The sequence below is a fragment of the Mirounga leonina genome, unplaced genomic scaffold (genome assembly GCF_011800145.1).
Source record: "Mirounga leonina isolate KUSES-001 unplaced genomic scaffold, KU_Mleo_1.0 Mir_82, whole genome shotgun sequence".
Taxonomy (NCBI): domain Eukaryota; kingdom Metazoa; phylum Chordata; class Mammalia; order Carnivora; family Phocidae; genus Mirounga; species Mirounga leonina.
The window spans coordinates 29596833-29622164 of NW_023270825.1; the positions used below are offsets into that span (position 1 = coordinate 29596833).

The 25332-nt window shown below is 41.0% G+C and overlaps 1 protein-coding gene across 6 annotated transcripts in view; it reads right to left on the reverse strand.

Moving 5' to 3' along the window:
- SIPA1L1 (signal induced proliferation associated 1 like 1) overlaps positions 1–25332 on the reverse strand; it is a 447306-nt gene that overhangs the window by 341006 nt on the left and 80968 nt on the right. The window contains exons 5-7 of one of the 6 annotated variants that reach the window (XM_034992842.1): positions 5781–5862; positions 5123–5184; positions 3766–3930 (exon numbers count right to left, since the gene is read on the reverse strand). The exons of 4 other annotated variants lie outside the window; for them this stretch is intronic. The gene's annotated coding sequence lies outside the window, so the exon portion shown is untranslated. The remainder of the gene's footprint in view (positions 1–3765; positions 3931–5122; positions 5185–5780; positions 5863–25332) is intronic. One more of the 6 variants, XM_034992844.1, reaches the window with a different exon arrangement.

A 25332-nucleotide genomic window follows, 5' to 3' on the forward strand; every position in this document is an offset into this window, starting at 1 on the left:
AATCCTCTTCTCGGTAGGAAGACATTAAGTCCCACAAAACCAGTTGACAAAGATGAGAAAAGTAATCAGTTGTTAGTAATACTGTTATTTGAAATGGCAGGAGAATCTTACAAAGGACATCTGATATCTCTGAATAATCAAATTACTCTGTACTACCAAACCGCACACAAATATTTCTCAGGTAATACTCAAAGGCAAAACTTTTATATAGAAGATCACTTACACACTTCTGAAACCAATTAATGACACTGATACTCATTCTGAAGGCGATTCAACAGTCTGCCAAATAGAAAGTGGGTATTCAATTCAAAGGAGAGCACAAGTACGTGTCAAGAGAGACTCCAGACAAGTCTACTAGCCTTGGTGCCAACCTCAGCCTGGGTCACAGGTCCTCAGGGCCACCCCAGCTTCCTGACTGCGGCACCACTCCCCTCCTGCTGCCCGAATACTCTGTAGCGCACTTAGCTTTAACACTGGTGGTGGGGAGAATGGGAATACACAAAAGTCAAAAATAACTATATTCTTCCCTAAGGACGAGGCAAATCAGCTTGCTCAAGAAAACTCAGAGCTTGGCTTCTTCCAAACAAAATTTTAGAAACAATAATTCAGAGAGCCTCTAGGCAAGGAAGTTACTAAGATGAGTATGGAGCTTTACTATGATTACACGTGCACCATATGTGTCCTTGAGATGCATCTGGCTCTCTCTCTCTTTTTTTTTTAAGAAATGGAAGTATTTCTGGGCTAGAAATGACACATGGCCTACTCTGAAGTTTTTTTATGGTTTCTCATATTTAGACTCTAACCTCAATCTATTGCAGGTTTAAGGATGGATATGATGCTCACTCGTTAATAGTATCAAAGTCAAAAATACATTATGTAATACTGCCGATGAGTGATTCCCAAAGCTAGTCTGCAAAACAATACCTGCAACTGTAGGTCCTCAGAGAAATGAGGGAAAAGAAAAAAAACCTTGTTCATGAGTATTTCATAAAGCTAGCTCAATGTATCCAATTTAAAGGGTTGCTCTTTATTCATTTATGCTCTTTATCCTTTCTATTCTTTTGGTATTCAAATGGCCTTTCTTCATAAAATGATGAAAATTTTAATGTCTTTAATTTACATTCAATTAATTAACATATAGTGTATTATTAATTTCAGAGGTAGAGTTTAGTGATTCATCAGTTGCATATAACACCCAGGTGCTCATTACATCACGTGCCCTCCTTAATGCCCATCACCCAGTTACCCCATCCACCCAACCCCTTCCTCTCCAGCAACCCTCAGTTTGTTCCCTATGGTTAACAGTCTCTCATGGTTTGTGTCCCTCTCTGATTTCGTCTTACTTTATTTTTCCCTCCCTTCTCCTATGATCCTCTGTTTTGTTTCTTAAAATCCACATGAGTGAAATCATATGATAATTGTCTCTCTGATTAACTTATTTCAAAATGTCGAAAAATTTTAAAAATTATGTACCTTCTCTATCTCCAACATCCCAACTCCCCTCCTTCCAGTGGCTCAGGCAAAAAATAAAAATAAAATAAAACCTAATGCCATTCTTGGCTCCTCTTTCCCCCTCCACACGTCCAGACCGTGAGCATATCCTGTCAGCCCTGCTCTCAAAACACATCCATAACAACCACTTCTCACCACCACAGTGAAGATACAGCACATTTTCACTGCCCCAAAAAGTGGTATCAAAATGGCCAGTAAACATATGAAAAGGTCCTCAACTGCCTTAGTCCACAGGGAAATGCAAATTACAGCCACGATGGAATCCCTCTACCACCCACCGGAACAGCTACAGTTCAACAGCAGGCAATGCCAAGTGTTGCCAAGAATGTGGAGCTCCCATAAGGTGCTGACGGATAGCCACCTTGGAAAGCTGTTTCTCAGTGTCTACTAAAATGAATATACACAAACCCTATGACCCAGCAAGTCCACTTCTAATTATATCCCCTATAGAATGTCTTCACCAAAAACACATGCACAGAAAAGGCAGCACTACTCACTTGCCAAGGACAGGAAATCGTGTCATCATACAATGGAATTCTCTACAGCAACAAAAATGAACAAACTACAGACACCTGCAAGGACATGATGAACCTCACAAACACCATGTTGAATGAAAGAAGCCAGAAACAAAAGAATTTATTATACATGATTGCATTAATATAAAGCTCACAAACAGGCAAATGTAAGTTACGGAATTAGTAGTCAAGGGGTAATACTTTGGGAAGGGGTCACTGAGCCTCCTGAGGGGCTAGAAACATTCTTTTTTTTTAGGATGGTATTTATTTATTTGAGAGAAAGAGTGAGAGAGAGCATGCACAGGGGGAGGGGCAGAGGGAGAAGCAGACTCCCCGCTGAGCCAGGAGCCCCACTCAGGACTCCATCCCAGGACGCTGGGATCATGACCTGAGCTGAAGGCAGACACTGACTGAGCCACCCAGGCGCCCCAGGGGCTAGTAATATTCTATTCTTAATCTGAGTGCTCATTACACAAATGTAGTCACTTTGTAAAAAATCATCCCACTGCACACGTACTTAGTGCACTCTTCTGTATGTTTTTTATACTATTATATAAAGTTTTGTTTTGTTTTTAATTACCTTCTCAATAAGGCTTTCTCTGGCCTGGTTTCATGAACATGTCCACCGCTCCCCAGGATTTCACATCTTTCTGCCCCCTCCCTTATTTTTTCTCTTTAGCACTTGTCAATAGATATATTTTACAAACCTACCTTGTTTATTGTCTGTCTCCACACACTAAAAGTTCCATGAGCATAAGTATTTTTTCCATTTTGCTGAGTATGTGCTACTGAGTCTCCAGTGTCTAGAACAATGCTAGCTATCATCGATAGTAGGCACTTAATAAATACTGATTTAATTCATTTATTAAGTACACAGCCTTGCCCAATTCAGTTATGCTTGTGGATCTGAGCAGTAATTCTTACCGCCGCCATGGTATGCCGAACAGTAAGCCAGTTCTGCTCTGTTCTGGCTTCATACTTCTCCACGTGGTTCTCAGAGCTCTTATCTGCCTGATCATCTGCTGGATACTCCCATTTTTCCTACTTCCCAATCAGGTTCTGGACAGTATAACACTAACACTCTAAATTCTATAACATCTATGTTTATAAATGAAGCCTAAGGCTGCATTAACTCGTTTCCTAGCAAAATCCACCTTGTGGACTCGTACATACTGAGTTTAAGTCAAATAAAAGTAACAAAGAAACTTAACTCTATTTTTTTTCTCCACATAAACATATAAATCAAGAAGTATTCACATCTTAGAGTGAGGTCTTTCGTTTCTGGTCCTAAATGTAGACATTTTCGGGGGTCTCTCCACCTCTTCCTACAGCAAGTTTTAGCTCACCATTCCAACCCCTGAATTCTTTTTTTTTTTTTAAAGATTGTATTATTTTTAAGTATCTGTACACCCAAAGTGGGCTTGAACCCACAACCCCAAGATCAAGAGTCCCATGCTCCTCCAACTGAGCCAGCCAGGCGCCCCAACCCTTGAATTCTTCTAAGGCAGTGTTACTCAACCTTTTGTTGCTATCGCTCCCTAAGGAGATTTTTTTAGACATTTTCCTTAATCACACTCCCCCATGAAATTTTAATACCACACATATACTGTATATCTACTTAGTACTAATGTATATTGCACTTCAAATATTAAAAAAAAAAATTTCTGCCCTCCCCCAATTTCACTTCCTTCAACGTGTGTGTTTTAAAACCTTGCTTCTGTCAACTACATTACCTTACCTTTCTAAGTTTCCTTCACACGGACATCTGTCAACAATAAAACCATCTCAGTAAAAGATAAAAGTTGTGGGGCTGAGATCAAGAGTCCCACTCCACTGACTGGCTCGGGCATGTGACTTGATCTCAGGGCTGTGAGTCCAAGCCCCATGTTGGGTGTGGAGCCTACTTTAAAAAAAAAAAAACAAAAAAAGATAAAAGTTGTAACCCCGAGAAGTAGAGTCTAACAGCACAGTAGGAAAGGCTTCCCTCCCAGCTGAGGCAAATCCATTAAAACTACTATTTTTAAAGTACACTTCTCCAACAAGCAACAAAACCCATCAAACACCCAGTTCGTATTTTCCATCTCATTCATAAGGACAGCATTTTGTTAAATGAGACATTCTGTTGAAATCAAAAGACAGCAATCCCTTAACTAATAGCCTATCTCTCCTTCTTAAAATCTATTTTTAAGAAGAACACAAGATAAGCACAAAATGACTTATTTTAGTCTCTCCTAAATCCCTCTAGAATCTGTTCCTTTTCTTGGCCTCTTGGCCTGCGTACTCCCTACCTTCACTCTTGTAAGAGGCCCCCCTTGCCCTAGGTCCAGATTAGTACTTTTTATTTTCCACGTTATTAGCAAACTTTTTAAATGCAAATCTGATCTGTCTGCTCCCAGGATATTTAAATCTTTCCAGAGCTCTTTCCTCACAGTAAGATAAAAGTCCCAACTCCTCAGCATGATATGCAAAGATTTTCACTGTGAGGCCAATAAGTGGCCAGTCACATCTTCCTGTTTCTAGAAAGCTTTTCATAATCACTTTACCCAGGATAGCAGGAATGCTCTTACACCCATACCAGCTGGTACCTACCCTCCCCACCTCATCCACTCACCCCGGTCTCTTCCTATTTTAAGAAGCAAGGTCACCTCTTCAAAGACTTCCTCTTCTCCCCCTCTCCTTCCCAGGGCCACAAAGCACCTCATAACCAGCTTTACAGGCACTCTGCATACATTTGGTAATTACTTGCTTATCAGAATGGGTCTGTTTTCCCCCCCAGTTGAGCCATTTAAAGGATGCATGCAAGGAAATGCACTAAGAATACTTGCTTCAAGCTGATATCCTAAATTGGGAGCCTGACATTCATCTTTGTATTCTAGCACCTGGAGAACCAGGAACCTATGGGAATTGGAAGCCCAATAAATACTTTTGGAATGACAGAAACCCTGCTGGCTCCAGATAACCACTACCTCTTTCTCTCAGTGTTATCAATCACCTGTTTAAACCTAGACTCAATTTCTGCCAGAAATTCACATGCAACTTAATCCATTTCCCTTTCTTTAGAAAACAAAAACACTGATTTCAGGAGCTTCTCTCACCTTCTCATTTCTTGAAGTTTCCAAATGGGTTCCTCGAAAATAATTGCAGAGTTTTCAGTATCCTAGGAAACAACTCATTTCAGCCTGGAGACTTTTACCTACTTTAACTGAGTGAAAACGCTCTCACTTTACTGCATCTTTTGTATTCTACCCTTCTGTCTGAAAACCACTTTCTTCGCTAGAGAAGATAGCAGAAGGAGTGAATGACTCTGCACTCCCTCCTTGAAGATTAAACAGTGCATCTAGCTTCATTCTTCTTCCTCATCTTGTATTATAGACTGAACGCTAATTTTCACATACCTGATCTTCATTAAAGATGAACTCAAACATACTTGATAACACAGCAAGTCCACTCTTAGACATATATCCAACAGAAATGCATGTCCATGTGCCCCTCAAAGGATGTAATAGCCAAAGATCAAAAATTGAAACCCAAATGCCCACCAAGAGTAGAACATATCACTAGTTGTATATTCATACAATGGAAAACTACAGAGCAATAAAAAAGAACTACAGCTACAAAGAACACACGGATACATTTTACAAGTTAAACAAAAGAAACCAGGCACAAATGAAAATACCCTTTATGATCCCATTTCTACAAATTTCAAAAATATGTAAAAACAAATCTATGGTGTTAGAAGTGAAGAGTGGTTACCTTTGGGGAAGGAGGAGGCTAGTGATGGCAGAGGTGCACGATGAGAAGGCTTCTGGGGCTGGTCATGTTCTTTTTCTTGACCCTGCATGGTGATTACACACATGTATTCATTTTCTGATGACTTACTGAGCTCTATCTTTACGATGCACTTGATGTGTATTATACTTATAAAAAAGTTTTCTTAAACTACTGTAGTAATTTCAAATCTTTCCCTACAAGTCATGGGTCATTCTAGATACAACCTTTCTAAACATTTGTTGGCATTCAGTCTGTTCTTTTGCTTTCATGCTTACTATGTGCCCCTGTCTCTTTTATACACCACTTAAATGTGGCTTCCTAAGAAAGTAGAAACACAACCCACAGAATAGGAGAAAATTTTTTCAAAGCGTATCTGATAAAAAATTTGGATTTAGGGTATATAAACAATTCTTAAGACTCAACAGTAAAAAAACATACAACTCAATTTTAAAATGGGCAGAGGAGGGGCACCTGGGTGGCTCAGTCAGTTAAGCATCTGCCTTCGGCTCAGGTCATGATCCCAGGGTCTTGGGATAGAGCCCCAACATCGGGCTCCCTGCTGAGCAGGGACAGCCCGCTTCTCCCTCTCCCATACCCCCTGCTTGCGTACTCGCGCACTCTCTCTTTCTCTCAAATAAAATAAAATAAATAAAATCTTTAAAAGGAAGGAAGGAAGGGAGGGAGGGAGGGAAGGAGGGATGAAGGGCGGGCAGAGGATCTGAACAGACATTTTTCCAAAGAAGATATACAATGACCAATAAACACATGAACTATGGGGGCACCTGGGTGGCTCAGCTGGTTAAGCATCTGCCTTCGGCTCAGGTCATGATCCCAGAGTCCAGAGATTGGGTCCCTGCTCAGCGGGGAGTCTGCTTCTCCCTGTCCCTCTGCCCTTCTCCCCTGCTTCCCCTGCTCCTGTTCTTGCTCTCACGTGCTCTCTCTCTCTCAAAAATAAATAAATAAAATTTTTTTAAAAAGCGCATGAATGATGATCAACATCATTAGTCATTAAGGAGCTGCAAATCAAATCCACAATGAGATCCCACTCCACACCCATTAGGACTGCTAAAATAAAAACACCAAACAATACAGCAACAAACGTTGGCAAGGATGTGGACAAACAGGAACCTTCACGCACTGCCGATGGTGGGAATGTCAAAGGGGACAGCTACTTTGGTAAACAGTCTGGCAGGTTAAACAGAGTTACTACAGAAGTCAGCAATTCCATTAATAGGTGTACACCCAAGAGAAATGAAAACATGTGCACACCAAAACTTACACATGACCAGCAGCATTCTTCTTAACACACAAAAAGTGAAAACAACCCAAATATCCGTATTACTTGGTCATAATAATAAAGTACAGATGCATGATACTTGAGAACATCATGCTGAAGAAGCCAGGCACAAAAGACCCCATATTATAGGATTCCATTTACATGAAACATCCAGATTAGGCAACTCTATAGACAGCAAGGAGATTAGTGCTTGCTTAGGTCTGAAGGGATTGGGGGGGGGCGCCCCAAGAGCTAAAGGGCATGGGTTTCTTTTTGAGGTGATGAACATGTTCTCAAACTGACTGTGGTGATGGTAGCACAAAGCTGTGAATATCTTAAAAACCAGTGAATTGTGCATTTTCAATGGGTTAATTTGGTATGTGAATTATATATCAATAAAGCTGTTATTTTTTAAAAATCTGGCTTCTCTTGCAATGGCCCCAAACAGCTGCGCTGCCTTCTCAGAAGCCGGCCCCATTTTTGCTTATCAGTGTGATTTGGAATCTACAATCACAACTTTTGTCTCTTGGAGCTTCCTACCCATCTGGATGAAACCATACTCCTTTTTATAGTTCTGCTGGCCTTGGAGGTACCCTATCTTTTCTCTGAGCTTTGTGAAATCTCCTTCTAAAAATCTAGGCCATAAGACTCTTCCATCATGAAGAAATGGAAGCCACTTTCACCCAAAGTTCTCAGCATGAATCAGGGAGCCACAATTTCCATCTTCTGCCTTCTAAAAATAGATCAAGGACTTATCAGATGTCTCCATTTATTGGGTTGAGATTTCCACAAATACACAGATAGTTGAAATGCACCATTTATAAACTATCTTCTCCTTGTGCCAGCTTTGAACTTATACATATTTATTCAGGGATGCATGTAAGATTAGGCTCTGGGAATACAAAATTGCAAAAGACACAATTCCTGGCCTTCAAGGTCTAACAGGAGAAGCAAACACAGAAAAATAACTTTAACATATTCTGACAAAGCTCCCCCAGCTTCTCTCCATCCTGCCACTTAATAAGTGACTTGTAATTGTCTGAAACCCATCTGTCAGCTTGGCTTGCTTTCGTGAGAACGGATGTGCCCTGTGAGTCCCAAAGACTGACAGTGACCTGAACCCAGGAGAGCTTCAACAAACTCTTGATTAAATATGTGAATGAAAAAGCATGACTATGCAAGGAGAACCAAGTATGTCATACATAAGCACCTGTCCTGCCCTTTAACCTCTTCTCAGTTACAAATCCCAGCCACATTTGGCCTTAGCACAGTCCTTGCTGAGGCCGGCAGGGACCAAATGAAGCTGGGAAGATACCCAAGTTGATTCCTCCCTCTCTGCCCCCGACCTCTCCTTCATCTGAGCTCTTAGCTTTCCTACCCTTGCCTTCCTCCATCTGACGCCTGGGCGAAAATGCTCAGGATAACCTTTCAAAGACAACTGTGATGAGATGGGATGTTCCTGTGTAATGGAGATGAAATTTATGGCTCCAGGAACCCACCATTATAACCCAAATGAAATGTATCTTTCTATCAGGGTCTTTAAAAACCCAAGGGAAAGAGACCAGGACAGCTGAGAAGCTGGGAGGGCTTGCAAGAAGGGAGGATGGGTAGTTGACACAGACTGGACTGGGCTGGGCGTCTGTTACATGCCAGACCCTGTCCCTGCTGCCATACACCTGCCATCATCATTAGCGCTCCCAAGGGCGCCTGGGTGGCTCAGCAGTTTGAGTGTCCGGCTCTCGATCTCGATCTCAAAGTCATGAGTTCAAGCCCTGCGTTGGGCTCCATAAAAAATTAATAATAATAATAATAATTAGAGCTCCCATCTATTGGTACTAAACCCAAACTGTGGGGAGGGCGTGACATACATCATCTCATTTCTTCTTGACAATAACCTTGCGAATTAAAGCATCATCACTGTCCCCTTTTTCAAAAACAGGTAAGAGGTTAAAGAATCTCCTGAGGTCACAGTGGTAGGATGGAAACCAGATCTCAGGGCCCAAAGCTTGTATGTACCACTTACACTTACCAAGAAACACTGTGTAACATGGGAACGCAACTTAGCCTCTGCACCCATGTTCTAAATCTAAACTGTAAAAATGAAGGAAATTCCTTCCTCAAAAGTTGGCTTTGAAAATTAAATGAGACAATATATCCAAAAATGTACTAGTACATAACAGACCCTCAAAAATGAAACTGTTTCAGGCGCCTGGGTGGCTCAGTTGGTTGAGCGACTGCCTTCGGCTCAGGTCATGATCCTGGAGTCCCGGGATCGAGTCCCGCATCGGGCTCCCTGCTCGGCAGGGAGCCTGCTTCTCCCTCTGACCCTCCTCCCTCTCATGCTCTCTGTCTCTCATTCTCTCTGTCTCAAATAAATAAATAAAATCTTTAAAAAAAAAAAAAATGAAACTGTTTCTGTTTTTTCTGTTGTTTCTCCTGCTGTGAACTTCCTGGCCTTAAAGCATGAGCACACAGTGGACACAGTGTAATTTGTAAATCAGCTCTCACACCCTGTCCTTGAGGGCAGGCTCTGGCCTACTCATACCCACCAGGTTAAAATAAAATTAACGTTTGAGAAAAGCACCTAGAATGCCAACTACCACCTTACAAAGTTTTAGAACACAACTTACTTGCAACTTAGAAACTATTCACAGAGAAGCCTAAGGTCAAAGCTGCTCTTGGTTTTGTTCCCCAATGTTTTTCTCCTGAGGAAAAGAAGACACCCCACCCCCAAAGCTGCTGTACCCAATGCCATATGCCCACGGTGGGAAATGCTGCCCTCTTCCCGGGGCCTCTTCCTTCTCCCCATCAGATTTCACCTTCAAGCCCCTTTTGCTTGTTTTCAGAAGCCATTTTTGAAAGGCAGGAAACATGGAAACATTAATTGTGGTTAGGTTATCACTGGGTGGTAAAATGATGGAGGATTTTTTTTTCTTCTTCTTCATATTTTCTGGTATTTTCTAAATTTTCAAAAAAAAAAAAAAAAACCTTGTGCAGTGCTTTCCTAATACAAAAAAAAGAACAACAAGAAGAGAAAAGGAAAGAAAAGCCGATGCATTTAAATGATCTCCTTCGTCTCCTCCTGGACATCTCTCTCTTCTTCCCCACAACTCCCCAGTGAGCTGGAAGCATCTTGAGAACAGGTCTGCTGAATCATCTGCACAACACTCAGCACAGCACCTCACCCACAGCAGGGGCCCGCCACAAAACAGCTCAGTGAGTGTCTGTTGAATGAATGAGTATTCAGGTAACATTTAGAAGCAGACTCTCTTAATGGATGGTGGGTGGACCAAGGTATGAATGTGGCATGTCTTTAACGAACGTGGATTATCATAGTTAAATATCATTATTATAAAGGCAGCTTTCAAAAAACCAAAGCAGTTAAACATGATAAATCTACAACCCGAAGACAAGGTGAACTACCAAGGTGATACTCTAGTCCCAACAGGTGACTGCACTCGACAATTTCCCAGAAGTAAACCAAGAACCGGGTGGCGAACAAACCTAAGGTCCTCATGCATCTTGCTCTAAAATGAGAAATCCCCAGAAATTGGATTCATTAAATAACCCCAGGGCTCTATGCCCCATTTAGAGGGCACATCATGGCCCTGGCTCAGCTACCAAAGTTTAAGAATACTCTTTAAGATTGATCTTTGTTCTTAAGATTAAATAAGCCTAAATATAAAAGCAAACAGGGGATTAAGCTAAAACCACCCCAGCCATGTTATCACTTCACCAAAAATCCTTATCTAATAAACCAAAGCAGAAAATTTAAGGAGTGATTTAACATGAAAGAAAAGTCTCAAATATTTGGTTTGGAGAAATGACCTGAACATAAAGTTTAAAGAAGGGTATACTGGATTCAATAAACACACAAAGCCCACAGGTCAGCAGAAAAGTTAAGGCAGTAAACATGTTTTCGTTTTCCACCATGACCTCAGTTAACTAAATTAGCTTTTACTAAGTGACTTCAATTCTGTTTGATCAACTGAATGTGTGTTTCCTAGAAGCACACCTGATTGCCAGGACCGATCTTACACCCATTTTTGTATTTTCAATTAACTTCAGTTCTATTAACCTCTCTTTAAAAATCTGTATATTGCTAATATACCTCCAGGCTCCTAAACCACACTTATTTCAAAACAAAGCAGATGCTGACTTGATGACAGTATGATCATTTTAGGGCAAGAGGCGGAAGTCAATGACAGGATGACAACTTCACAGCAGAACCCATGCTGCAGGATGAGAAAGAAAAGACATTTCTCATGTTTCCTGTCTTGCCCTCGGTTGGGAAGTAAAGTGAAAGTGTTCTTACTAGAAAATAATTCTGTGGCTATTACGAACTCTGTGAAGATTTATATTTATTTCGCCCCAACCATAAATATTTATATTTTGTCTAGCTATTTGCACTAGAAACATTTGCAACCCTGGGCCTTAAACTTCTATAGCAGGTGTGAGCCTCCTATGAGGTTGTTTCCCACATCTCAGTAAGTTCAGTTGGCCAAAGAGAATATTCAACCACAACCAATAGCTTGACTCTATCGGAAGGGAGAAAATTAAATATACTAACCATGAATTTTCTCTAGGAGTCCAAGATACTTGCTCTTGTGCATCTCCTAAAAGTTCACTTGCCTACCACCTCATTTTTCTTAGTGAAACCAGCAACAGGAGGTGAGAGAAACGAAAGAAATGGTATAATGCCTGTGCAAACCATGTCTAAGTCCCCGGAAAAATGCAAACAGGCAAGGGTCTGCAAGCTGGGCAAGTCACTTAGCCTTTCTCAGCTTTATTGTCTGTTGATAATACCTACTTCACAGGAATTCCATGGGGATAAAATCAGATGATCTAAGCAAAGAACCTATCCACTGGTAGAGCTCAGCGAAAGGTATTTATGACTATTATTAACTGAGCACTGTGGAGGTCACCTTGACAGGCCAAAGTCCTACAGGAGATACAGGAAAAGAAACTGCTAAATGGGTCACATGCCAATTCTGGGAAATCCAGATCATCACTGCAGATACAAAAAACAGTCCCTGACTCTCCACTGCAGCAAAACACAGACAGATGATAAACTACATACCATGCTTAAAAATTCTACCAGCAAGACCAGCCTTTCACTGGAGAAATGGGTGGAGAGCTTCTATCATCAGTGTGGATAGTGTTTAAAACAAATTACTAATTAGCCTTTCATTGGAGAAATGGGTGGAGAGCTTCTATCATCAGTGTGAATAGTGTTTAAAACAAATTTTTTTTTTTTTAAATACCATGCTTAAAAATTCTACCAGCAAGACCAGCCCTTCATTGGAGAAATGGGTGGAGAGCTTCTATCATCAGCACGGACAGTATTTAAAACAAATAGGGTGATGGTCACAGCTATCCTATCATATGCAGACAGGCTTTCTGTCATTTCCAACAATAAAATATATTCTATGCACACAGCCAAAACATGACTGCAACCACTCTAGTCCCAACAGGTGACTGCACTAGACCATTTCCTAACTCAGTAGCTGCTGCAATGTAAGTTAATGTAAGAACGTTTATAACAGGAACTCAACAGCTTGGCTCTCACTCATGGAGTTCTAATGTCTATCTTGTAGGCTTGTTATAAAGATGAGCAGTGGTGTGACAGGAAGTGCTTGGCACATTGGGTACTCAGTAAGTAGCAGCCTTTGTAAACTGTGTAACGAGGAAGCAACAAAATGCAAAGGCTGAGCCTACCATGAAGCAATCGAAAAGAGAGTGGCTCCTTTTCAACTAAGAAATTAAGTTGTATGAAAACAATTGGATAAAGAACACAGTTACAAGCCTTACAACAGGGAAAAAAATCACTAAACAGCAGGTTAATCAGTTTGCCATCCAAAAATGAATGCCAGTGTGCCCATTCCTCGGGGGCAAATAAACACACAAAATAAGAAATGGTCCCTATCCTCCAAGGTCTCCATCTACCTGAGGAGAAATCACATGGCTTCACCTGTCTGTCTGCATCCCCCCCCCGATTCTATGTCCTATGAAGGCAAACCCACAACCTGACATTGCCATATGGTGCAGGCACTCAGGAAAAAGTCGTTAAACAAATGAGACACTCACAGGATCTCAAAGACTAAAGGAGCTACCTGCCTCAGAAGTTTCCAAGCCTGGCTTCACAGACTGCTCCATCTGAACGTCCAAGGAACAGACAGAGACTCCGTGTACTTAGCATGCTCCCCAGAAGATTCTAACACTCCACGGAGACTAAGAACCACTGGCCTCATTGAGCCCCCAAGAACCGTCTGAATGGCCTCTACGAGGGCCCCATCCAGAATGATCCAGCCTAGGCTTGCGATGGGGAAGGCAGCCGGTCACTCCTACAGGAGGCTCTACTAGAAAGTCCTTTGTGATGCTCCTTCACATGGCTGTATTTACTCTACTCGTGTCCTTCTCTGTGGGGCCTGGGAAGACAAAGGTAATCTCTCCTCCTTAGGTATGATGGACTTTCAACCCTTGTGACAGCGAGGACATCCCTTCTGAGTCTTCTCCAGACTAAATGTCCTTGATGAATTGTGCATTAATTATTTAATGCTGATTTCCTTACGTATACAACACAGTACAACAGCATCTCAGAGAAGTATCAGAGAAGAGAGAACTCAAGATGAGTTACTCTAACCAGAAAAATGGCAGTGAAGGAAGTAGGCACAAAAGGATGAGAAAGACAGATAAAACTGGAACTCAGGGGCTGGTACTGCATCAGAGGGGATAAAAGCAAAACAAAATAATGATAAGGAGCGTGATATGCAGGGAAGAGGATAAGAGAGATAAAGCTACGGTTGAGGAATTTAGTGTTTAAAATTAAATAGAACTAACATGGAACATGAACAATGGCTCAAAGAAAGTTGGAATAGTTGGGAAGAAGAGAAAGCAGAGGCCCATATGAAAGCAGACACACAGTCATGGAGAGGCCGAAGAAATCAGATAAGCAGGAAGGGAGAGACCCAAGAGAAAGGTCACAAAAGCAAGCAGAAGAGTGTGAGTTTGACATGGCAAGGTACTGAACCACTTTAGTTCCCTGAGAGGGGCACACATACCTAGGAGGTCCTACATTAGAAAGAATGATCAGACAAGATGGCCTAGACAGGGGACAGCAGGAGGCGAGATGCTGACAAAGGAGCCTGCTCCTGCCACCCAGACACAAAGATCAAGGGTCTGTCCTAAGACAGTGGCAATTAAAGGAGGAAAAGTTGAAAACAAGAATCAATTCTAAAGGGGAAAAAAAAAAAAAAAAAGGCAGTGCTTGGTCTCAGACCAGTCCAAAGAGAGAAGAAAGGGAAGAATCAGAGATGACATCTGAAAGCTATCTGGAAAATTCAAGAAAGAAGCAGGCAAGGCTCGGGCAAGGAGGCAAGATCACTGCGCTATCTCAAGCACTGGGTGCATCTGAGGATTAGCATGGGGGTGGGGAAGGGGGCGGGGTTCTTTGGGGAAGCTTCACCATTCACCCCCTGCTCCACAGCACACAGGGCAGCTCACGGTTTTGCTCTTCTCTGGTTTGAGTCCAAAATCTGTACATTACCACCAAAGTTAAAGTGCTCAAAAAAAAGCTCAAGTGTTCTGATAGAGCTGGCTGAAAGAAGGCGGCCACAAAAGACCACAAATTGTGCGAGCCCATTTACAGGAAACATCCAGAGGGGGCAAGTATATAAAGTGGATCAGCGGTGGCCTAGGGCTGGGGACAAACAGGGAGTGACAGCAAAAGGGGTTGGAGTTCCTTTTGGGAGTGATGAAGATGTTCTAAAATTGTTTATGGAGATGGTAACACAAGTCTGTGAATGTACACCTCAAATGCAAGAACCATATAATAAGTTAATTATAACGCAATAAAAGTGTTACATAAAGGAAAAAAAAACCAAGAGTGCATAAACAGGTACTGCAACTTCAGAAATGTAGAGCCTATCTCCCCAATAAAAATGATTACTAGACTCGAGTTCAAATAAAAAGCCATCAGGCAATTTGGAAAATTCTGAAAGATATTTTAGAGAATCTAAGTAAGCTGTATTCCTTCTAGGGGAAAAAAATTATTAAGCATGGAAAAGACAGAGATTTAAATACATAGATCCCTTTCAAATTATTTCTTACAACTGACCTGAATTTCCTAATATGTACTTCAAAAGTAAAGACAAAGGCTGGGGTTTTTTCAGACAATTATGTTAAGTGATATTATAATAGGTGCCTATTGTTCAATTTCTTACAAGCTGAAATAAGATAATGTATAGCAAGCCAATTCAATGAAAAGCAAAAGGTTATGTAACTTAAACATTACTGAGCACATGGGTAAACTTATTTTATAAATTTGAGGACCTGAAAGAAAAAGAGAGATATCCTCTTGCCTGCAAGATACAAGAGAATATCCAAATCATTTCTGCCTCCACAATATCCTCTGAAACACATGGTTCCCGAGGCCTCCCTGCATTATTAAAGCCACTACCGCTCTCACGACACTGAACACCGAGCACACTTACTTAGATGTCATTCATCAACAGTTACACTCACTACATGTGTCAGGCCCTCAAAGGCACCCTTAGCTTCTCTTCTAAATCACATAACCTGCAGTGGGCCCCCCGCTGATGCCTGATGGAATCCTGCACAGTGCAGGAGCAAACCAGGAGAGAGGTGAAGAAAGGGGCAGTGCCTCTGTGCAAACCGTGCGGCGCATGAAGAGCCAAGAACCAAGAACATACACCTCTGGATGCTCCTAAAGCAACATCAGACTGCTAGCAAGGTATCAATCATCAGCAAAGACAGCATCTCAAGGACACAACTATCTACTACAATCTCTAAGGAAGGACATTTAATAAGTTCCAAACACCACTGATAGAACTATAAGACTGATGCTCTCAACTTTTTCGCTTGGATCTTAAATTTTAACTCAGTGGGGTCAAATATATATTGAACATAATCTCACCTGCCTATAACAAAACTCGGAGTAATCCAAAAACCTAGGAATATACAAATAGGTATCCTGAGTCAAGAAACATGGAGAGTGGTCTCCCTAATAAATCTGACCTATTAGACCCTATTTGTTAACTATGCAAGTCATGGGAAGCCTCAAAGGACAAAGGCTTTGAGAAAGGAAAGAGCTGGGGTTTTTCTACTGTAATATTCTCCCACATAAAGAAAATCACTTTGGCTCACAGCAATGTTTATTAAGGGGCAAGTCTGGCACCACAGGCCCACATGGTGCTTCAGGGGCTCTGCACAAAATGAAGCCCTCTGACACCCTGAAGGAAACCAAAATACCAAGTTCTCCCAGAAGCTGCCCAGGAATCACAGAATGAATAAGAAAGAAAGCTACTCCATCTATTGGGAAAGAAAACCAGCCTTTGAAAGGCCAGTGCCAACTTTCCACAATACATTCTGTCCGATGGCCTATGACTTAAGTAGTGCAAAAGAGACCACAAAGTACCTAAGATGGTAACCAGTCTACTTTCGAGAAATAATACCACCATTACAAGACATAACTTTAGAAGTTTTAACTTTTTTTTTTTCATTTGATGTCAAGAATTCTGAGAAGGGCAAACACTTTCCCCATTTCACAGATGAGAAAACTGAAGCCCATGAAGGTTAGTAGACCTGCCAGGTGCCAAGCTGACTTCTCCTCTTACACATCAACTGCTAGCTTATACCCAGCATATACAAACCAGCTCTTAATCCCCACCAAAACCTCCTCCTCCCATCTTCCCCATTTCAGTGAATGGCCCCTGCTCATTACTCCACTTGCTCAGGCCAAAAACCCTGCTGTTCTCCTGGACTCCTCTCCTTCTTGCTCTCTACATCATCACAGCCTTCAGCTGACATAAGTCCAGAATCCAGCCACTTCTCATCACCTCCACTGATCATCATATCTGACCCAGATTATTGCTAGAACCCCCTGAAATCTCCCTGCTTCCACCTTAGTCGCCCCCACATACATACTTTATTCTATTCTCTGCATAACTGAGTTTTTGCTTTAAGAATACGTCAGATCAAACCCTTTGTGGAAAGCCCTCTGGTGGCTTCCCATCTCACTCAGAGCTGGTCCTTACCGTAGACCCAGAATGAGAGCAGTATCTGCCATCTAGAAGGTGCTCAGTGAATACTGCTGATTAGTAAACAAAACAAAAATGGCCAAATTCACAGAGCCAGGATTACACAAATCTTTCAGTGCTCTCGGTAACCATAAGACCACATTTACAACAGCAAACAATCCACATGGGAAGAAATTCTTAAATCTTAACTTTGAATAACTGAACCCTCTCACACATAATCAATACTACGTTGAATTTCTCATGACAAATTAGTATGAAAATATCATTTTCATTTTTAAAAAGCCATGAAATCTCACACTAGGTTACCTGAATATTACAAATTTGGCAGCATGGGCTGCCAGCTTAATTTTCACAGCACTGGTCCTCAGATCAGTGACTCTTCTGTATTCGGTGACATGATGGCGCCACATCTCAAGACTACCACACATATTAATGACAAGCGCTCTAAAAGACTCAGAAAACAAGCACCTAGGGGTGGTAAACGTTTCTAAATCTCCCACCCTAGTACTATACCAGTCATCTGAAACAGGAATTAAGTTTCTACCATATTACAAGTCACGGCAGAAAGGTGAGATTCAGAACTGTCTCCTACCAAAATTACAAAGACTCTCAGAGTTGAGTTAAAATGTTGATTGTTTTCAGATCAAAGTGAAATTAATGCTAAAATTATCCACCAACACAGAATTTTCTCACTAATGTTTTAGAGTTAGAAACAAATTCTCTGAATTTAAAAAAAAAAAAAAAAAAACTGTTTTGCATCAGCAGTGAAACAGGTGGCCTTTGACTAAAAGAAAAATCAACCAGATGAGAGGAACAGAACACTGAAAAGGACCGTATCAATCACTAGAAGAGTATCAGCCACATGAGAGCAGGAACCATATATTCCCTCGTCACTAACAGCAGCCATTGGCCCCTGGCATTAGAGTGCGAGTCAATAAATACTTATGGGATACATGAGTAAGTTACTCCTTAGAGATTCACCCGTGTAGACATAAATTCCTTTGGTTACCACTAAATAAATCTTTACTTCAGGCCTACTAAATGCAAGCATACTACATTTTTCCTCCACAACAATTCCCCCAATGTCCCTTTAAGTAATACACTCAACCAAAATTATCCCCATAGTTTTATTAAGAAGGTAAGAAAGTATGTCTTAAGTAGCCTAAAGTACTTACTAAAACAGCCACTTAATTTGCTCTTCTGGTTCCAATCTCTCTCATTCAATTCATCCCATACAACCCAGCCAAGTTAGTTTTCTCTCCTTTGCACATCTCAGAAAACAGTGCTGTGGCTAACTATTCTATCCTTGTATGCGGCCTACTGCTACTCAGGGAGCAGATGAGGAAAGGCAGGGTCTACTGGAATGGAGTAGGAAAAGCAATACAGTGTCAAGGAAAACAATACCACAAGTGACAGTTATTATAATAACTGATACCACTGAAAATCTTGAGATCACCCCAGCAGCTTTCATGAAAGACCTCCCGTCACACTGAGACCCAACTGACACAGATGGTTTGGGGTATTTATATCCAGTGGGCTACACATCCAATCTTCAAGGTCCATCACCTTTTGGAAGCTTTCCCAAGCCACTGGAATAGGTATCTGTGAAGGTACTTTGCAAACCAGGAAGTGCTAGACACACAGCTCTTACTCCACTAGCTGCCAACTGATAGCCTTGCAAGCATTCTGCCATTTAAATGACTTTACCTCGTTCTGTAAGAGTCTGATCCCCTTAAAAAAAATGAAAAATTCTGTGAACGGTTTTCTCAATCGTCAACTTCTCTATTCTCTATTATTTAACACTGAGAATAGCATCAATTAAAAGTAAGTGCCACTCACACTTCCAGATTTCAAGATATTAAAAGCGAGTGTAATCCCAACAGTTATAGTACTGGCATAAAGACAAACAAGCAGACCAACAGAAGAGACAGCCCAGAAATAAACCCTTGTGTATGTGGGCACCTGATCTTCAACAAGGGAGCCAAGACCACCCAATGGGGAAAGAACAATCTCTTCAACAAACACTGTTGAGAAAACTGACATTCACATGCAAAAGAATGTCTTACACCATATACAAAAATTAACTCAAAATGGAGTAAAGACCTAAACATAAGAACTAAAACTATAAAATTTCTAGAAGAAAACAAAGGCGGAAAGCTTCATGACACTGGCTTGCCAATAACTTCTTGGATATGATGCCAAAAGCACAGTCTTTAAAATAGACAAATTTTAAAACTTTTACACATCAAAGGAAACCAACAGAGTGAAAAGGCAACCCACAGAACAGGAGAAAATATTTGCAAATCATACATCTGATAAGGGATTAATATCCAGAATATATAAAGAACTCCTACTTTGAATAACTGAACCCTCTCACACATAATCAATACTATGTTGAATTTCTCATGTTCCTAATGTTCCTAATGTTCTCATGTTCCTATTGGGTTTCTTGTCCCAACAAGAAACCCAAAACCCAATAACCCGATTAAAAAATGGGCAAAGGATTGAATAGCCATTTCTCCAAAGCTGATGGACAAATGGTCAATAAACATATGAAAGAGGGCGCCTGGGTGGCTCAGTGGGTTAAGCGACTGCCTTCGGCTCAGGTCATAATCCTGGAGTCCCGGGATCAAGTCCCACGTCGGGCTCCCTGCTCGGCAGGGAGTCTGCTTCTCCCTCTGACCCTTCCCCCCTCATGTGCTCTCTCTCTCTCTCTCTCATTCTCGCTCTCTCAAATAAATAAATAAATAAAATCTTTAAAAAAATAAATAAATAAAATAAACCTATGAAAGATGCTCAACATCACATCACCAGAGAAATGCAAATCAAAACCACAGTGAGATCTCACCTCACACACATTAGGATGGCTACTATGAAAAACACAGAAAATCACAAGTGTTGACAAGGATGTGGAGAAACTGAACCCTTGTGTGCTGTTGGCAGGAATGTAAAACCACTGTGTTTTTACAACTACTATGAAAAATTGTGTAGAGATTGCTCAAAAAATTAAAAATAGAATTACCATATGATCCAGCAATCCCACTTCTGTGTGTACATTCAAAAGAATTGCAAGCAAGGTCTTAAAGATACATTGGCACACTCGTGTTCATACCAGCATTATTCACAACAGAAGAGGTAGAAGCAACCTGAATGTCCATGAATGGATGAGTAGACCAAATACTATCTATACATATCATGGAATATTATTGAGCCTCAAAAGAAGGAAATCCTGTCACATGCCAACATGGATGAACCTTGAGGACATTATGCTGAGTGAAATAAGCCAGCCACAAAAAGACAAAATACTGCCTGATTCTTATTTATATGAGGTGTCTTAAGTAGACAAATTCACAGAAACAAAAGTAGAATGGCAGTAGCCAGGATAAGGGTAGAGTATGGTTTCGGATCTGCAAGATGAGAAAGTTCTGGAGGTCTGTTTCACAACAACATGAATGTACTTAACACTGCTGCACTATATACTTAAAAGTGGTTAAGGTGGCAGTGCCACCATACAGATACCAAACTGGATTTACATGTTCTACCTCCACTGCAGGAGTCTAAGCAGCCCGATCCTTTCAGCTGTTGGCAGGTATTTCCAGAGTTTTTCCAAGCATAGAGGATCAGAGGTTCCCGTTCTCACCCATTCAAGATGAAGCTTCCACAATCCCCAGTCAGCTGCTCTCTGGCTTAAGCCTACTACTTGTTTACCTTATTGTCATGCATAGGTTCAAAAATGATATAAAAACGATTGTGTTCTCAAGCGGGTGGAGGAAAAGCGTAACAGAATCATCCATTGAGTTTCTTCACACCACCATCCACCTGATATCCAACATGCCGCCCCAGAGAAAAGCCCCAGAGTTCACCGGGATCCCCTACCCTCTCCACCCAAGCACTCCCTGCTCCCCCAAACATACATCCTCCCCAAACCACTGAAAGCCACTTTTTTAAAACATTACTTGGAAAATGGCCTTCAGAATAATCCCACTGAAGGCAATTATTTGGCTGACATTCTTGAAATCTGAATAAGCCTTTCCTGTGAGCCCTGTAGCTCTCCATAACCTATCATTTACCTACTGAAACATTTTGTTATGCAATTATTAGACTTCATTTCCTATTACAAAGGATCAGCACTAAGATCCTCATTAAAAAAATAAAGAGACAAGGGTCAGGAACCACAGTCAGCCCCGCCCCAAACACAGGCACACACACAGCCATAGGAGATAGGAGATGCCAGCTCCTCAGGAATTAGACAAAGTATACTGGCAGAACCTTCTGAGGTCTTCCCCAGGGCAGCCAGAACTAGGCTTAGGAAGAGGCAGGACATCCATCAACCACACACCGACCCGCAATACAAGAGTAAGAAGAACATGTGTTTCTAAAGCCTTCTGAAGAAAAGCAGTTTGGTTCTGACAAGTCATAAGCTTACATTTCTTGCAAAAATCTGGGAAAATACTGCTTTCCACTTTTTTCCTAGATACACATAGGTGAAGCAAGCAGTAACAGTCAAATTGGGTGAAAATTTTAGGACATGCAACTAATTTATAATGATATATCTTAGAGGCATTTCCTAACAAGTACTGTCTCTTCTTGAAAGCGTGAGATACCACAGTTCGGTTGTCAGTTGCTTCTCTAAGAGCATCAAGAACCATAAAGAAACTTGTATTATTTTTATCTAAAGACGTCTCTTTTTGGTAATGACAAACGTGTTTAAAAAAAAAAATGGTTTTTCTCAATACACCTTTAAAGGTTTTTAAATTATTTCAGATCTGGTCAAGTTGAGATTTTTAAGAACCTCATTTTTAATTTGTAATAAAAAGTTTACAACTTGATTTTTTCAAAAAAATCAACAAACGGCAAGCACCCGTTAATAAAGGTCTTAAATAAAAAAAAAAAAAAAGAAACTTGTAAAAACCAATAGTCAATCAATTCTGGGAACCGAGACTGTTAAAGGGAACACAAGGAGCTCACAATATATCCAACTACAATACCTACCTAGGCGAATACTCTGGAATATGAAGAAAAAAAAAAAGATAACATAGGAGCCGAAGGAAAAGACTCGAGTCTGGATTATAGAAACATAATCATTCACGGGCGCCTGGGTGGCTCAGTTGGTTAAGCGACTGCCTTCGGCTCAGGTCATGATCCTGGAGTCCCGGGATCGAGTCCCGCATCGGGCTCCCTGCTCGGCAGGGAGTCTGCTTCTCCCTCTGACCCTCTTCCCTCTCATGCTCTCTGTCTCTCATTCTGTCTCAAATAAATAAATAAATAAATAAATAAGAAAAGAAAATATTAAAAAAAAAAAAGAAACATAATCATTCACAATGAAGGTCTTTGCTTTTTATTTCTCACTAGCTGTCTTCTGAGTAGTTGAGAATTCATTCTAAAAGGAAGCAGGACCCTGAACCTCAAAAACCAATTAATGATTATACCTCTAGCTTTGGTAAAAGACTTTGTGAAAAAAGTAGAAAAGAGAAAATAACCAGAATTAACTATTGTATCTGCAAAAGGCATTGAACCCAGACCTGCTCTGGGGGCGGGCAGAGGAAAAAGAATCCAGTGGTGGCCAAGACTGGACGTCCAGTCTTATCCGCTCAAGTCGCCTCTGAGACACCCCTGTGCTTGTGCAAACCAGAAACCCTGCCTCTCCAAGCCAGCACACTCCAACAGGCATCCAGGCTCCTGCCTCTCCTGATCTGAAAAGAGGGAAATCTAACCTTATGTAATTGCCTGTCTCCCACAGTTTAAAGGGAGGCATACTATAATCCTAATTAGAGGGAGAAGTCGGTGCAACATGACAAGGAACAAATAAGAAATCTAGAGACTGGAAATTCTCATCCCAGACCTCCAGAGGCAGAGAGCTGGGGCCTCACCTGACTCTGCTGCACACCCGCCTAGGTGCTGTTATGTCCTAGGGTCCAACTAAAAAAGCTCCTGATGTTCCTCCATGTCATTTCAGGGTCATCCCTCTTGATCTTCAAGAAGACACTCATGTTCTCTTTACTCTCCCCAGGCCAGAATAAAAGGAGAAAATGGATGTGCGTTGGCCCCTATATCAAAAGATATACCCCAGTGGATTTTCTTACCCTCGTGATCACAAACCCAATCACACTCATGTTATTCCCTCCCTCACTCAAACCGTCTGTGTTTGAGAGATCCAAAGCAAAGGGAATTTTTCCCATGCTTCTGACTCACTCCAGAGCTCATCAAAAGCCCACCAAAAGAATAAAAGAGCGAATATCTAAGGATAATTAACTTAGTTCTAATCTTTGGAAAATAAAATGCCACACAAGTGTGTGGGCTTTGTTTCGCCTTTTTTTTTTCCAATTATCTAGACATAGGGAAAAAACAAACAAAAATCCATGAGGTCAATTTACTTCTGATGCCAAAAAGTAGAAGTGCAGTGGATAGGGTGGAATGTCAATCTCAAGTGATCGTGGAACACCTACATTTTAAGGAGCACCGGATATGAAACAAGACGCATTCTGGATGAGCACTGAAAGAATAAGATAATGTTCAACCCTCCCAGAAGGGAAAGCCCCCCCCATCTAAAGGGCAGTCACCGACTGGCAGGGATATTTCTTCTCTCCTGGCTCAGATTACCCTAGTGGAAGGGAGAATGGTGCTATATAAATCATGCACATCTTCAACAGGAAGCTCCTTCAATATGTTCCTTTTTTCTGTGCAATTATCCCTCCATCTGACCCATCCCCCCTCCAAGCCCCAACCCCTGGTAACACATGTAACCGAAAGAGAAGGTCTACAAGTTGCCACTATTCCAGAAATAAGGAAGGGAAATCACTTTCTTTTACAAATGAAAAATGATATTAAGGGAAGAAAATGGTAACCTTGAACAAATTAAGTTTGGCTTCTCTAAAGAGCGTGCAAGCACATTATGCTCTGAGTTAATAAAGTCTATCCCCCTGCCCCAAAAAAAGGTGGGGGGAAGCCTACAGGCTCTACCATGTAGATATTTTAACTAACTCAATTTCTTTTTCCATAACTTTGTAATTTGAGTAACTCTAAAACTTACTTACCAAACACTACATCAATACTATTTTCAAAGCTCTTCAATCTTTTTTTTTCTCATTCTTAATGTTGATTTTGTTTGCTTCCTTAAGTTTTGCTCATTTAGATACTTAATAAACACTGAACCCTTGCAGGGGGAAGGGAGTAGTAAACGAATTTTAACGTATAGATTCAAAAAAACAAAACAAAAACTAGGAAACAAAGAAGTACAGTTAAATCTGGAAACCTGCCTTCCAATCACTGCCTGATCACTAATTAGTTCTTCTATAACCTGCGACAAATCACTTCAGCTTTCTGGGCCTCAGTTTCATCATCTGCAAAATGGAGAAAATGGGTCAAATGATTTAAATTCAAAATCCCTTCTAGCTTCAACAATCTATGAATCTGTTCATCAAAAAGAAAATGCAACTGCAAATAAGACTATGATTTGCAAAGTACTTTCATACATATTTTCTCATTAATTCTTGCAGCAAAGCTGTGAAGCAAGCATTATGCCCATTTTTGCTGAAAAAGACAGTTTTTCAGAAAGACAGTTCAGAGAGGTTTGATTATTTTTTTTAAGATCCCATAGCCCGAAAATTTGAAACCCAGAACTTCTGAGGGCAAATAATGGGCTCCCTTATTTCAGAAAATAATAAAAATAATTGATTGCCTTTTATGCAAAACCCTTCTGGAGGCAGGGTACCATACCAGGGTACCATAACCCCAAACTCAGAAAAGTTACTACATATGGCCCCACTGGACTGTAAGTTCCATGAAACACACTTACTCACCACCAGAACCATGGAGCCTGACAGCACACTTCCCGGATCGAGGCACTCAGTAAATAACGCCTGACTCACCATAAACTTCAAAAGGTTAAGAATATAGTGATATTATGGGAGTATAGGGGGACTTTTTTCTGAATTTCAGATACGAGCTTCTGTGATTTGCATCAAAAGGAAGAAAGAAGCATTCTATATCGGAGATCTAGTTCTCCATCAGAGGGATAAATATATTTGTTTTCCTCTGACAAAGTCCGATTTCATCGGTGAACCAAAAATCTCCAATGCGAGATGTCACCTGGAAATCTTCAGGATATCCATACTTTATATGTGCACTGCTATGGACCAACAGGAATGATAATACAACCACGAGGACTGACAGGAAGCACATAATTATGTTCTCATGAATC